Source organism: Erythranthe guttata, chromosome 7, assembly GCF_056151865.1.
Source record: "Erythranthe guttata isolate IM_541 chromosome 7, IM_541, whole genome shotgun sequence".
NCBI lineage: Eukaryota > Viridiplantae > Streptophyta > Magnoliopsida > Lamiales > Phrymaceae > Erythranthe > Erythranthe guttata.
In genome coordinates, this window is record NC_142539.1 from 8,509,570 (window position 1) to 8,524,819 (window position 15,250).

The 15,250-nt window shown below is 36.4% G+C and overlaps 1 non-coding gene across 1 annotated transcript; it reads right to left on the reverse strand.

Annotated features, from left to right (window-relative positions):
- Nucleotides 1–786: 786 nt before the first annotated feature.
- On the reverse strand, nucleotides 787–2,204 carry LOC105972658 (UPF0481 protein At3g47200). Its single transcript, XR_016031973.1, has one exon. It is a non-coding gene; the product is annotated as a UPF0481 protein At3g47200 (transcript).
- Nucleotides 2,205–15,250: the final 13,046 nt, after the last annotated feature.

Below are 15,250 nucleotides of genomic sequence, written 5' to 3' on the forward strand. Positions count from 1 at the left end.
TACAAACAATGGTACACCTGGAAACTTTTCTGCATATATTAAGGTAACTATGTGAAATTGTATACATTATTAAATAACAACCTTTAATTTTTTATTACTTATATGTATGGTTATTCGTAATTCGTATTGTACTATGAACTTACTATCGATTCCACTCAAGATGTTTTATCAAGGTAAATTTAGTGTAAAATGATTTTATTTCATTAAACATTTATATTGTTGTTGTTTTGGTAATTATTAGTTATTTCGTATGACCACTGTATAAAATATGTAGGTTACTCGCACTGTATTGGATACATGCGTTAGGGCGGTTGTTATCAAACGCAATAACAATAATTGTTTGCATCAAATTAAGAATTTGAATTTATTGGTCGTTATGGTTCCACAAGTTTGGGACCAACGATGTATTCACTATTTGTATACGGAAAATAAACCTTCGATTTTTAACTTTTCCACTTATTTTGACTTAATTGATCACTTACATCATACCAAATAGTTTTTTATTAAATATTTTTCTACTACTTTGTATTGCATATCAACCATTCATCTTAGTATTTCAAGAACTTTTTATTATCAAATATTTGTTACAACTCAATGCCCCGTGCATCGCACGTGTGAAATACTAGTATATATATATATATATATAATAAAAGAAATTAATAAATAAAGCTCGTGAAGAGACCTTCATGCTTTTAAATAGTTAAAAATGTAATTGAAAGTCAGCTCTATATCAATTGATCAGAAGGCTACTCCAAATTACGAGTTCGAGCCTAAACTAATTGAGCCTGAGCCTTTAAAGGGGGGGTTGTACTCTCGCACTCCTATAGTTATGACACATATTACATATAACATAAAGTTTAAAACATTCATTCACATATATTATTACCACATTGAAATATGTATCTTGTCATAAAGCTCAAACTACCTGCAGTATAGAACAAACAGTCTGTGTGACTGTGAGTAGAAGCAACAAAACAGCAAAAAGAACAGAAATAACAGCCCAAGGGCTATTCAAATAGTTCCTCCTTAACTTAGCCATCCATCTATTCCTCCGCCCATTGCAATGCTTATTCACCACATGAAAAATATTAGCATAGACGAAATGAGTTCCAGGGCCAGCAACTGAGTCTGTAAGTTTATTAAACATATTAGCAACCACTTCATCATCACCTAACCAATTATCAATAATCCCATGGCGTGAAAGTATTGCAACATCCCTCGAAGAATCAATAAGACAATCCAAGAACTTCACATAATCCGTCACATAATTAGTTTGGCCGTCTCCAAAATATTGCTCGTACGCCACTAGATTCCTGAACAACGATTCTGTCCTGTCTTCAATAGTCAAAGGAGACAAAAGCATATTTCCATCTTCGAACCTTAAATCGAACAATGAAACTCCCTCGGTTCGTTTAAACTTCACATTAGCTTCTCTAAGCTCGGTTGCATTATTAATGAACCGCCATCTCCTCCTTTCATTGTCTTCGTCTTCCCTAAAATTCTACCGATCAAAAGAAGGATGCCAATTACTGTGCATCAAGTCAAGTAAATGTTTTATGTTATCCGAACTTATATGTGTACTAACATTTCTATTTATATTTCCAGGGAAGATGCTATTGAAAAAAATCAATAAAAGGTATATCAACCTACTATGTTCATTTGGGACCTCAATCAAGTCGAATAACTTGCACAAAATAAAGAAGGGAACTTGATTTTCAAATAGGATAAGATCTCGCTGCAAGCTATTAATGATCCAGTCCATATGGAATATAGGATCATTATTTTCTCTCAAGTATGGCCGGCCTGTTACATTTTCGCACCAAATCAATGATGAAGCAACCATCTAAAATCAACATTTCTAAAAAATCGGGAGAATTAAGGGTAATAGGCTCCGCGTAACACTTGCGTGCTTCTTCTTCAAGTGGTTCGATAGCTGAGACATATGTTTCAATATTGTTTATTTCTTTACGTTCAAGAATTAAACGCAAGTAACACAACTTGTGATCTTCCATCATCTGTAGGTTATCTTTACTACGATGATAAGGACCAATTGCTATAACTTCAGGTTCATAAGCCTTCATATTGACATTTCGTAAATGCTTATGTACTCTGTAGATAGTACACTGGGATCGTTCCATTGACAACTGATTGAGTTTTCCATTTAGACTATTAGAGCATGCTTGTGTGACATCATTAGATCCCATATTTTACTGAAACATGTTAAATATTATCAGAAATAAATTAGCTATGCATATACTCTTGCATTTTTAACAAAAATAAAAAGGGGATATGAATTACTATCTAGAATATGGAAGGGCCAAAAAAAATTGTAGTGAGATTTTCAAGTCCGCGTCATACTTCTATCCAAACTAACAACAAAAGTTAACGGGAGACAATTTGGCAACATTAACGACAAATTTTGTAACCACCAATTGTAGAGAGACCAAAAAATGGAAATAGTGTAAGGACGAAAGATGTGATGACTCTTGTTTGGATAGATAAAATCTATGATAACTTCATTTAAAAGTCCTCAATAACATGCATTATTCCTATTGGAGATATTAATATTCAATGACACATTTCACTAACAATTTAAACTTTTGGTTGAGATGGTCATTCCTCATTTTCATGTTCTCTTCCAAAATCCCATCACTTATTGCAGTAATCTAACCCTCAAATATTTCCCTAGAACTTGAAACAATCGACAAAATGGAGGAAATTCGGACTTGAACCCCCAATTTTATACATAAATTGAGATAATGGTTTTGAAGGCTTATTTTATGGATTTGTGGATTATGGTTGTATTTAATTGTGAATAGAAATCTTTATACTTCCAAATCTCAATGTGCCTTTCAAAATCGAAAATTAAGTCCTAAAATTTGAAACCAAATTCCATGTTTCTTTCTTAATATCTTTTTGAAAATCAATCATATTTTTATGGCCACGGAACATGGGATCCATAATCAAATCCTACCCCTCATAGATTATTGTTTTTAGTACCATTTTGTTACACACAATTGTTAAAAAAAAAATATCGTGTTATAAACATTTTTAACCCCGAAATGATGCATTTAGGTAGTAATTACAAAGCATACAAAATCCTAGTAGATAACTGACCTTGAGAGTTGAGAGCACTATTCTGGCTGCCGCCGTGAATCAAATTCTATGTAACCTTTAACGAATAACTAGAGAAGAATTGAGACTTCGACACTATATAGTAACTTCGTTTGAAAACGGAAAACTCAAATCTGGTGAACCGCATACCGATTGTCAAGAAAATGAACATTTATTTGTTCTTCGAAGAACAAATAAATATTTACTTTAATTGGATAGTCAATGCTCAATGTGGGAGAGCACCTTCTCTTGTTCTTTGTTAAAGAAGAATGGAGATGGTCTTTGATAACCCAACGTGAGTGGTGGTTTGTAAGAATTATTATCAATAGTATAATTACTTGAATAAAATTCTACTTATCTTACGTGTTAGAAATGCGATATCGTCGCTCATGCGTGCCTAGAAACAAATCCTCCATCGGTCGTACTCTTTATTTTTTTAAGAAACAGTCTTCAACTCTAACATTTGCATCTTTGTAGTACAACTAAAATATGACACGAGATTTACGTAATGCCTTCATAATTTTGAACTTTAACATTTTCATCTCTGTAGTGAAACTAAAATACGATTAATTGATGTAAGGGATGTGATAAATGTTATTTCAATTCTAATAATACCGTTTCGACTTTAACCGCGCTTTTGAACTTTTTTTAGTTTGAATTTGGAAAAACTCAAAACATGGAATTTATAGTTCTTTGAGTTATTTACCAATCCAACTTGAATCACTTAAGTTATATAGGAATTCCTGAGCCCAAGAGTTAAGAATAACAAGTTCTTCATTACCTAAAATAGAAGAACCGCTTAGAATGACAAAACAGATTATATTTGTCGAGTAGTGCAAAATCGTATGGATACGATCCGCATTGTGTATCTTGATTAATTGGATCATTTCTTTGTGGATTCCTATAGGAAGCTTTTGTAGATTTGTCTCCGAGTATTCCTCGAAGATTGGATGTCAGTGAAGAAATACATACATGAATTAATAAACACTGTCCACAACTTTAATGTTTCGAGTTATCTAAAATTTAGAATATAATTCATTCCTCCATAACTTTGTCACTCGATAATCAGTCTAGCTGATTCAAGCTGTATTAGAAAGTTAACTCAAATCACTAGAGTTCTCGTATTTTTAGTTTTGCCAAAATCAGATGTGTGATTTCTCGTATTTTTAGTTTTGCGAAAATCAGATGTGAAAAAAGTCAAAAACCTAGATCGTGCAATTAGCTTTAAAAGTGCAATTTAACATTTCAGTAAATATTATCAGAAATCAATTAGCCTTATCTAACCTAGATCGTGCAATTTTGACAAAAATAAGAAGGGAAAAAAGTTCACACCATAACTTAATAGTTAATACTAACCTGAATATGCAAGAGAATTTTTTTAAATTTCATATTGTTTTAACGTAAAATTGACATAAAAAAATTGCAAGAGGAAAATTTTTAATTTCATATTTTGTAACAGAAATAGACATTTGATATATTATTAATTTTGGTTAAATTTAGACTCTCGCATGCAATAAAATTATTGCATGAAATAATTAATAAATAAATAAATAAAGGGGTAATTTGCTACAAGTCGGTACCCTTACTCAAATTAAATGAAATCCCAAAAAATCTCCCCCATGCAAATTTCATCCTCAAAATCTCTTTATTACCAAATCAAATTCCCTCAAAAATCTCTCTACCAAATCAAATTCTCTCAAACCTCTGGCCTCCCAAATTAATAAAAAAACAAAATAAATTTGTAAATGAAGTCACATGTTATAGAACCCGAGACTCCCAAAAAATCTAAAAAAGAGCATATGTTGTAAAAACTCATACTCAGGAAAAACCACCACCGCCGCAGCCGTGGCTGTCGCGCTTTTGATGGCCTATCACTCCGCCAAATACAAATAGCAATGTAAAAAATAGAATATTCATTATTTAATTGTCTATGACTCCATCAAATGTAAACAACAAGCTTCAAGAAATAATTTGCATGATTGAATTGTAAACAACAAAATGAAAGGTAGAAACCCCCTATTGCATTTCGTGTGGCAATCTCGCCCGATGTGTGGCTGATGCTGAATTTTTAAACCTAAAATTACTTAATTACCCCTCAAAATTTATTAATATGTATTTGCCCCCCACCTTTAAATCTTAAATCTTGCCAGAAATAATTTGTATTTTTGGTGGCTGAATTGGGGTGGTTGTGGGCAGCCGAGATGGAGTAGATAATAGTGGCGGTGCTGCAGGAGGGATGAGATGGTGGTGGGGTGGCTAAGATGGTGGTGGTGTTGCGACATCGGAGGTGAAGGACGGTAGGATATGAGTGGTGGTGACGTGGTGCAAGAGGAATGAGTTGGTGGTGGGGCGGCTAAGCTAGTGGTGTTGCGTCGTCGGAGGTGAAGGACAGTAGGGCAGGCATAAATAGCATTTAACCCCTGTAGTTACAAGCTTTTACAGATGACTCATACGCAGAAGAAGAAGAGGCTTAATCTTCTTCTCTTTTATTTTTTTGATTATTTATAGGGTAAATAGCATTTAACCGAGTGGTTACAAGCTTTGGCACATGACCTCCTTGTACTCGTAATATCAGCACATAACCCCCTTGTGGTTTATGGGGGTAGTTTCCGTTATTTTTTTGTTAAACTTAACCGAGTGTGTCAAATTTCAAGGGGGCATCTGCTAAAATGAACGGGAAAATGAAAGCACAAGGGGTCATCTGCAAAAAAAATACTTTGACGTGTGACACACAGGATTAAGTTTGACGGAAAAACTAACGGAAGCTACCTCGGCCATAAACCATAAGGGGTAATGTGCTGATATTATAAGTACGAAGGGGTCATCTGCAAAAGCTTGTAACTACAGGGGGTTAAGTGCTAATTACCCTTATTTATATTTAATACATATTTTGCGTATTTTTTTAAATTCAAATACATTTAAAAAATTTATTAAACAATAATGAAAACATTTGCAACATGTAACAAGAAAGAATACCACAATATTGCTGAAATTACAGTATATGTTTAATATATATATATATATATATATATATATATATATATATATATATATATATATATATATATATATATATATATATATATATATATATATATATATATATATATATATATATATATATATATATATATATATATATATATATATATATATATATATATATATATATATATATATATATATATATATATATATATATATATAGATGATGATGATGATGATGATGATGATGATGTAATGATCCAACCACATAGAGAGAGCGCTTGATTGTCCTATCTACAAAACCAAAGTACGTGTACTAATCCGGGTTTGATCCGGCGGAAACCTCTCTGACGCTCAAGTTAGATACTAGCACAAGAAATATAGTACCGAGCACGAGATCTATAGTACTCGAGGGATTTTTTCAGAACGTAGTTTTCTACTCAGGTTGAGGTGTTATTTATACTTAATTAATAGAAGACATCTAATTAGAGCAGCAATCTTGTTTCTCTTTGATTAGGACTCTAATTAGGTCTTTTATTAATACGAGCATAAGTAGTTGTCTTATTGGGGCCCAAATCAGAGAATAGGCTTGGATTCTTTATCTGGCGGGCCTTGGGCCCTAGTACTTTGGCCCAAATGGTCTGTAATCTAAATGACCCAATGTGGCCCATTGAGGTGTATCATCAAGCCCCCCACTCTCGGACGAGTCGGGGCACCCGTGTCGCTTCGAGAGTATTGAACGCGATTTGCAGTCAAAATCGAACGAAGAGTTATAAGTTGGCAGCGCCATTTTTGGTAGTGTCGGGATGATCCCTGCACCGACGAGAGGTGGAGGCGCCGGTGGGGGTGACATTGGTGAAGTGCTCGGGGCAGGGGCGCGGCGTGAGCATCGGCGCGTGGGGTGGGTCGATTGGCTTGGGGGGCGGCGCGGGGTTTGGAGCGGTTGGTGGTTCTGTGCCGTTTGGAGCGGTCGGCGAGGGCGGAGGTGTCGTGCGTGGGGCGGCTGACGTGGGGCGGCCAGCTGGTCTGGGCGACTAGGGGGGCGGCGCTGTGCAGCTTGGAGCGGGCTTGCGGATCTGTCGATTTGCTGCGCCGGTGGTGGGTTGGGGCGCGTCTCCGAATTTGGGGCGAGGCGTGGCGCTGAATTTGGGGCAGGGCGCGACGCAAGTCACTCGGACGGTGCAGCTTTGTCGGGGGGCGGCGCGCGCTGCTCGGCTCAGGTGGGCCGAGCAGGCGACTCGGAGGTGGGGCGCGGTGCGGGGCTGGGTGGCGGCGCAGGTGGGAGGGGGTCGGGTTTGGGGTTTGGGGGTTTTAGTGGCGTGGTGCCGTTGGGGTTCAATGGTGTCGGTAGGGCCGATGGAGATGTTTCTTTTGCGTCGCAGTGTTGTTGAGAATATAGATTTGGGCGCTCTTTATGGTAGTGTAGTCTCGTTGCCTAGTTCATCGAGAGGGTATAGTGAAACCGATAGGGCTGAGAGTGATGCTAGGAGTGAAAGTGAGAGTGATGATGCGGACCAAATTGAGGTTGAGGGTGAGGGAGCTGGAGAGGGTGATGTCGGTGTTGGGGATCAGGCACGTGTACGCAGCGGAAAACCAAATTTTTACTTTCTTTATATAAACTAATTTATATAAACAAACACGTGAAATTAAATCAAATAATAAACATGCTCAACGAACGATTCACATAAACACATAATCGAACAAATAGATTCATGTGATTCAATAATCAATTGACATACATTAATCTCAATTAAATGTAAATTAATTAATATTATATATTAATTAGGGAAAACAATACGTTACCCTTGAAGCGTGAATCGAACGAAGACTCGAGAAGATGGTTATCTCCTCTTCCCACTCCCGCTGATCTAGCCTCTTTTCTGATCCGGGACTTCAATAGCTCCATGGTTATTGACGGGATGGACAATTCCTTTCGGGAGATTATAGATCCATGAGTTGCAAAGCGTCTGTCAAAATTTCACATCTATTCGATCACCGGTTGATTTATGGCGAATTTTCAGAATTGCCTTCTCACATCACCGGCTTTTGGCGGCGCGTGGAGAAGACCCTGGTGGCGGCGTTGGTGGCAGAAGAATAATCTCCTCCTAGATTTCACCTCGTATATTCAATCCACTATCCACGGAGCACTAGATACATGATAGGCTAAGTTTAACGAAGAAGAACGAGGGGAAAATGATGATGCCGATACGGCGGCGCGACGGCTGGTGGCTGAGGTAGGGTTTCGGTTGCAAGGTGGGCGTTGATGGTGGGAGAGAGACTAGAGTTTCATTCTTATGTTTCGTTGTTTTTGTGTGTTTTTTTTCCACAAGACATATAAATCCTATTTATATACTCCTTGTGAAAACCGTAACATGCCTTAAGTTGGGCTAGACCTAACAGCTTAAGTCCACTCTCTTTCTTGGCTCGTTTCTAACAAACGAATGCTCGCAAAAATATAACAATTATATTTTGACGACGAGCACAAATTCTCGTCGATACGAGTACCACTTTACAATTTACCAATTTACGAAATTGGAAACTCTAATTTAGGACTTACCAAATTGGGAAACATCCCAAAATAGAAAGTTCACTAAATTTCCGTTGGATTCTTTTCCTCTACTTATTCTCATCCGTAATTAACAATTAAGAATGTTGGACTCAATCACATTGACTTCCAATTACACTAAGATTAACTAACTAATCTTACATCGCTGCATTAAGGATCTCAAGTACACGAGCAGTGTGACCCTCGATGGTTCACGTGTAAGCTAGCCGTGGGCCCACAACCCATTGTGGTTTAAACCAATGTTTTGAAACCCGCACCGGACCGGCCGGTTCAACCGGTTCAACCGCGAACCGGTGCCTTGTCCGGTCCGGTTATACCTATAAAACCGAAAATTACAAAAACCCGGTCAAAATGTCAAAAACCGGTTTTTTGACCGGTCGGACCGGAAACCCGGAAACCGGCTCAAAACCGGTTTTTTGGCTGCACATGCGTTTTTTAATTAATTCAAAAAAAAAAAAAAGGAATTCCAAACGGCGTCGTTTAATGCCCAGAAAAAAGAAAAAAAAATAAAAGAAAACAAAAGGAAGTTGGAACGTGAACAGTGGGCTGATTCACAAATCACAATAATTCAATTTTCAACATTCTACCCTAATAAGACAAGAAGTCAAAAACAGGAACGTCTTTTTTATAAAAAAAAATACCAGCGGCTTTTTCTTAAGAAAAAAAACAGAGAATTTTTTCTCTTCTTGTGGAAGTGCTGTCGTTCTCCAAATCAAGCACAACATGCACCGTTGTTCTGGAACTTGACTATGATGAACTTGAAAATATGGTGCAAGAAGAATATCCAAAGGATGGCGTTGGAGAGTCAAGCACACAAGGTTTTGTTTTTTTTATTTCTATGCATTTTATTTGATGAAATTTTAATAGTTTAAAATTATTTTCAATCGATTAATTTTTATTTTTTTTATTGTCAAGAGCATGAGTTCGATGTGATGACATCCCATGGAGGAGATGAAGGTGGAGATGAAGGTGGAGATGAAGATGAAATTGGAGATGAGTACGAGGAAGAGTGATATATGAAGATGAAGTGTCATTCATATGCATTTACTATTTACTTTAAATATTTGATTTTGATGTGAGACTTATTTTAAATGTTTGCTTTAGATGCTCGACCTTTTAATTTTTTTTTTTGAGTTTTGATTTAAATTAAATGTTAACTTTTGAGTTTTGACTTATAAGGTGACTATGATTTATGTTCCCTGTTATTTTATGGTTTGATTTATAATTTTATGGTTAACTCGTATGAATATTTAATATTGATGATAAACAGGCTATTTCTACGTATTTTTTTGCATAAATAATACTATATAAATTAAATATAAATAATTAAAAATAGATTATTCAAAAACCCGGTTGGACCCGGTTGAACCGGTCCAACCGTGACCCGATAGCTTGGCCGGGTCAATGTCCGGTCCGGTTTTCAGAACATTGGTTTAAACTCGTCCCTAGAGTTGCAATTAAGTTGAATATAGTTTCAGCTTAACTACCCAAAGAATCAAGATTGGCGTCTAGCAATTACGCGTCATGATTCCCTAGATACAAATGAAGTGCCTGCAAGAACCGTGTGATATAGTTAACGTACAGTACGATCCCTTCCATACATATATCCTGATTGAAGTAGAGGCATTGTTTCATCAAGACCTCTTTATGAGTGCAATAATTGTGCGGACGTTCTTGATTATGTAATCCGTTCGTGTTTGACTTAGAGAAACATATTTCTCTAATCACGACACTTTCAGCTGTAGCCACAGACTTCATAGATTATAAATTGTAAGAACACACAGGATATCCATGACTGATCAAGCGATCGAATCCCCCTACTACAATGCACAGACCTCCCACTAGATTTCAGACTGCACGAACACTGGCCCTTGGGCCGATCCTCGGTGGAACTCAGGGACAGGTCACGATACAGCTGGTCCTCTAATAAAGTCACGGTGATGCCAGGGTCTTATGGATTAATGGTGTACAATTATATCATAGAAACCTCTACTCGATTATTGGGAACTACTTAGAGATCTCTAGATTGAGGGAGTTCAGTGAACTCATAAACTTACTTATTAGCACCCACTTATGTATGCCGACGTCACAACACCGTTAATTGTTGATGAGACGCAGTACACATACACTAAGTGCTAGTCTCGAATGGGAAAGGTTGATATCTTCATTAGTGGCGTAACCCGTTGACTAGGAACCACGTTTAACAGTTACTATACTTAAATAAATAATCTCGCGATTCTACTAGATCTATTTATAGTAATTAAGTAACTGTAAGGACTATATCTATGCTTATTCAAGGGACAAAGATATATAATGCCAAAGGGGGTATTTATCATTAATACGAAATAGATTATTTACGAGTAGCGTGAGAAAACACAACAATTAGTTGGCTCTTCGGTCACCTACTCTAACAATCTCCCAGTTGACCTAAAGCCAACTACTCACTACCTAAGTCCCATCGACTTTCGATGTTTCTCATGGACCGGTCTGGGTAAAGGCTAAGTAAAGGGATCTAGAATGTTGTCTACCGAGCCAACTCTCTCAAACTAAAGTTCGCCTCTACTAATTATCTAACCAATGAGATAATTATGATTCATTATATGCTTAGATTTTTTATGAGATCTTTTGAATATACACATTCAACACTTGAATGTAATTTCGAATGCAAACTGCTTCATTTGCGTCATTTAATGCCGCAATATATTAAGCTTCAGAGGTGGAATCCGCCATCATGTTCCACTTTGAACTCATACGGCACCTCGTTAATAAGAATGAATATAAATCCCAACGTCCTTTTTAAGTTTTCCACTTCCGATTGAAACACTAAAGCCAATGAATGACTTTATTTTCAACTCGGAATCCCCCCCATAGACTATATATGAACAAGTCCTTAGTACTTCGCAAGTATTTAAGGATTTGTTTCATAGCTATCCAACTAACTTGGTTGGGGTTAGACTGATATGTACTGTGACTATTCACTGCATACATTATATCATGTCTATAATACGAATTGGGATAACTAAGCAGCCTCTTCTATTTATCTCTATATATACGTATCTAATACGTACGAAGCTGATTCCAAATTCATTTATTGAGAAATGTTAGGATAATCGTGCTTTAGTTGAAGGCAACATCCCTACAACATTCCGAATGCGTAGGATGCTATCAACACAAAGTACTGGGAAACTTAATGGCACTCCCACTAATCTTCTTGTAAACTTAAGGCTCTTTCGTATTCGTTACTAAATCAATTGCTTGATTTTTGCGTCGAACTGAACATTCTAATTTAGGGGATGCTAGGTTCAATCCATAAATGGATCGCTAGAATTTTGCAAACCTTTTGCTAATTTCCAGAAGATACGAAGCCTTTCGGCTGCACCACTCTGATTTCCTCAATCTCGCCACTGAGGAAGGTGATTTTCATATCCATTTTCCATATCTTGTAGTCATTCTAAGCAGAAATGGCTAGCAAAAACCTAACGAATTATAGCATAGTGTTTGGTGAAAAGTTATCTCACAGACAACAACTTTTCTTAGAGTGTAACTCATTTTCACGTATCTAGCTTTATAGGTCGATGCCTTTCCATCTATTCCAACTTAATGATTATAGATCCACTTGCATCCAATGGGCAAGATTCCCTTGGGTGGATCCATCAAGGTTCATACCTTGTTGGAGTATATGGAATCCATTTTGGATTTCATGGCGTTAAGCCAATGTCCCTTACTGCATCAAATACAGTCTAATTGAAGGTTCTTGGATCACATCCCTCGTCAAATTCATTTTGACTACCTTCAATGAGGGTTAGCCTATTGGGTTGTCTACGGATCATTTTGAATCTCAACATAGATGGTTGAGAAGGTACATTAATGGGTGATTTGATTTTGGTTGGCTCTTGTTCTATTTATGGTGTTGGAACTTCAATTCGTGGTTCTCGAATTTCTTCGAGTTCTACCATACACCTATTCTATCCTATAGAACCTTCTTCTTTAAGAAGGCAGCATTTCCCGAGACAAACACATTTGTTTCAAGGGATAGTAGAATAAGTATCTAGAACATTTTTTTGTTGGAACGACTATTCAACTCGTCTCCTACTAGCCACTTCATGTATGTGGATTATCGGGAATGCCAAAGTTCATATGGTGTGGAACTAACTGCTTTGGTGTTAACCATATTCAGCAAATATGCGGCGGCATGGAGTGCATGACCCTATAAGTAAGCCAGTAACTTAGTGAATCACGTTCTCTTTGAGATAGTCGATAAACTCATCATTTAAGTATTTTCCACTACGACCGGATTGTAGTTTCTTAATACTTCGTATGAGTTGCTTTTCTACTTCGTTTCTGAAATCTTTGAACATTTCATATATTTTAAATTTGTACTTCATCAAGTATACATAACCATACCTTGAGTAATCGTCGGTAAAGGTTACGATGTTGTTAAAACCACCCGTGGCACTAACAATTAGTGGACCAGACACGTCTGTATAGATCAAATCCAAGAGACCTTCAACACACTCCATTTGTCCCGTAAATGGTAATTTGGAAATTTTTCTTTTTAAACAAAATTTACAAGCCCACAGTGAGTTCATATCAATCGTGAACAATCCCTCACGTGCAAACCCAATCATTCGTCTTAAAGAAATATGTTCTAATCTAGCGTGCCAAAGTTGTGTAGGGTTATCTTCTATATCGAGTTCAGGTTAAACAAAATTTCATTGCATTTTACTTCACATAAGTTCAATGAAAAATGTAGCTTTCTCAAACGTTTATGATCAAGACACTCCGTGCAATTTACAGAGCCCAATGGTCTGTCTTTCCACATTGGAAGCAAACATCACTTATATGCGTGTTTTCCTTATCCTTGCGAATACTCGATTCACCCCTAGTTTATCTTTTGCTCGGCTGGAAACTATTTTCCATTTGCTCTCTTCTTGGACTTTGAAGTATTCTTAGGAAAATATATAAAAGGTGCCGAAGGCAAAACATAATTTTCTTCCTATATAACCAACTCGTATTTCAACATGTTGACCAACTCTTTCAAAATGATATTCAACCATATTCTTATTGAAATAAATTATGAACGTTTCATAAGAGGTAGTTAGTGATGGAAGTATGAGATTCACCGAGAACTCCGGTAGGAGAACGACATCGTGGTCACGCAACTTCTTTGGGAGCGAGTCATCTCAAACCTTGCTCATGGACCGGAGTCTTTTTGCGTAGCCTAAGAGACATCAACTCCTTAGTCGTCACAAATCTCATTGTCATAATACACTCACCACACACGATCTCGAGGTGATCCTTTGTGTTAGGAACATAAAGGTCATTCTCTTAATTCATCACTAACTTGGGCGACTAGGTGCTATCATATAACACTTCGTCAATAGGGACACCCATCTTCCACTTCTAATAACTGGTGGTGGTCTCCTACTGAGTTGAGTTATCATGAAGTTTGATCGGGGTATATTTGAGTATGCACAATTGCTCTTGGAGAAATAACAACAAAAAATGTTTATTGAGCCAATCAAGGTAATTGTTGCCATTAAGTTTTGCTGGTGTCGAGAATTGACGATAAGACATTCTTAACATTTATACTGAAAAGCTTGAAGTAAACTTACATAAAAGATAATTTATTATTAATGATTGCAATTAAAGATTTGGACTTTTATCATTTCATTGTACTCCCAATAGATTTTATCGAATTCCACTACCCTGTAGCAGACAAATGAGAAAACTTATTTTTCTTTTAATAGGCTTTAGGTCCAATAGGCAAATATAAACCGTAGTTAATCTAGCCTGGTTACATTTGTCTAAATGTAGATCTCCATCAATCATATCATTATATGACCCTAAAGATATATTTTCCTCACACTTGATAATGACCTAAGTTAATATCACGAATTCAAAATCTTCGTATGTCAAGTCTAACCTACCAATCAAAGATACTCATAGAACTAATTATACCAAACTAATGCAGCCCCTAGTTAATCTAGCCGACCAAGTTAATCTAGCATAACCCTTTCTATGGCTACCTTCATCATTATGTCAATTAAAGTACAACTTACCGTACTATAGCACTCCCCGCTAACACGGCTTACTGCACTATTGCAAGGGGCTACACATAATTTAACCGTTGGTAGAAGGAAAGAAAAATTCAACATATTGGTTTTTCTTTATAGCTTGAAATAATTCTTAATAAATTAAGAATGAGGGATTTATTATTGTTTTGTTGTTATCTCAACATAATTATTGGACAGGTCGATTAAATTCCTACAACTATGTTCTCTAAAGGTATATGGAAACGCATATTGTCCTAAGAGGAACATACGACCTAAATTATAATTAATTATGAGGGTTTGTTTCAAAATAATCAAAGGACCTTAATTAACATAAATCAATCAAATAAGATTAAGGTATGATTAATTAAGTTGAAGTATAATCACTATTATACATATGTCCTAAATTATAATTAATTATGAGGGTTTGTTTCAAAATAATCAGAGGACCTTAATCAACATAAATCAATCAAATAAGATTAAGATATGATTAATTAAGTTGAAGTATAATCACTATTATAGATATGTTCTA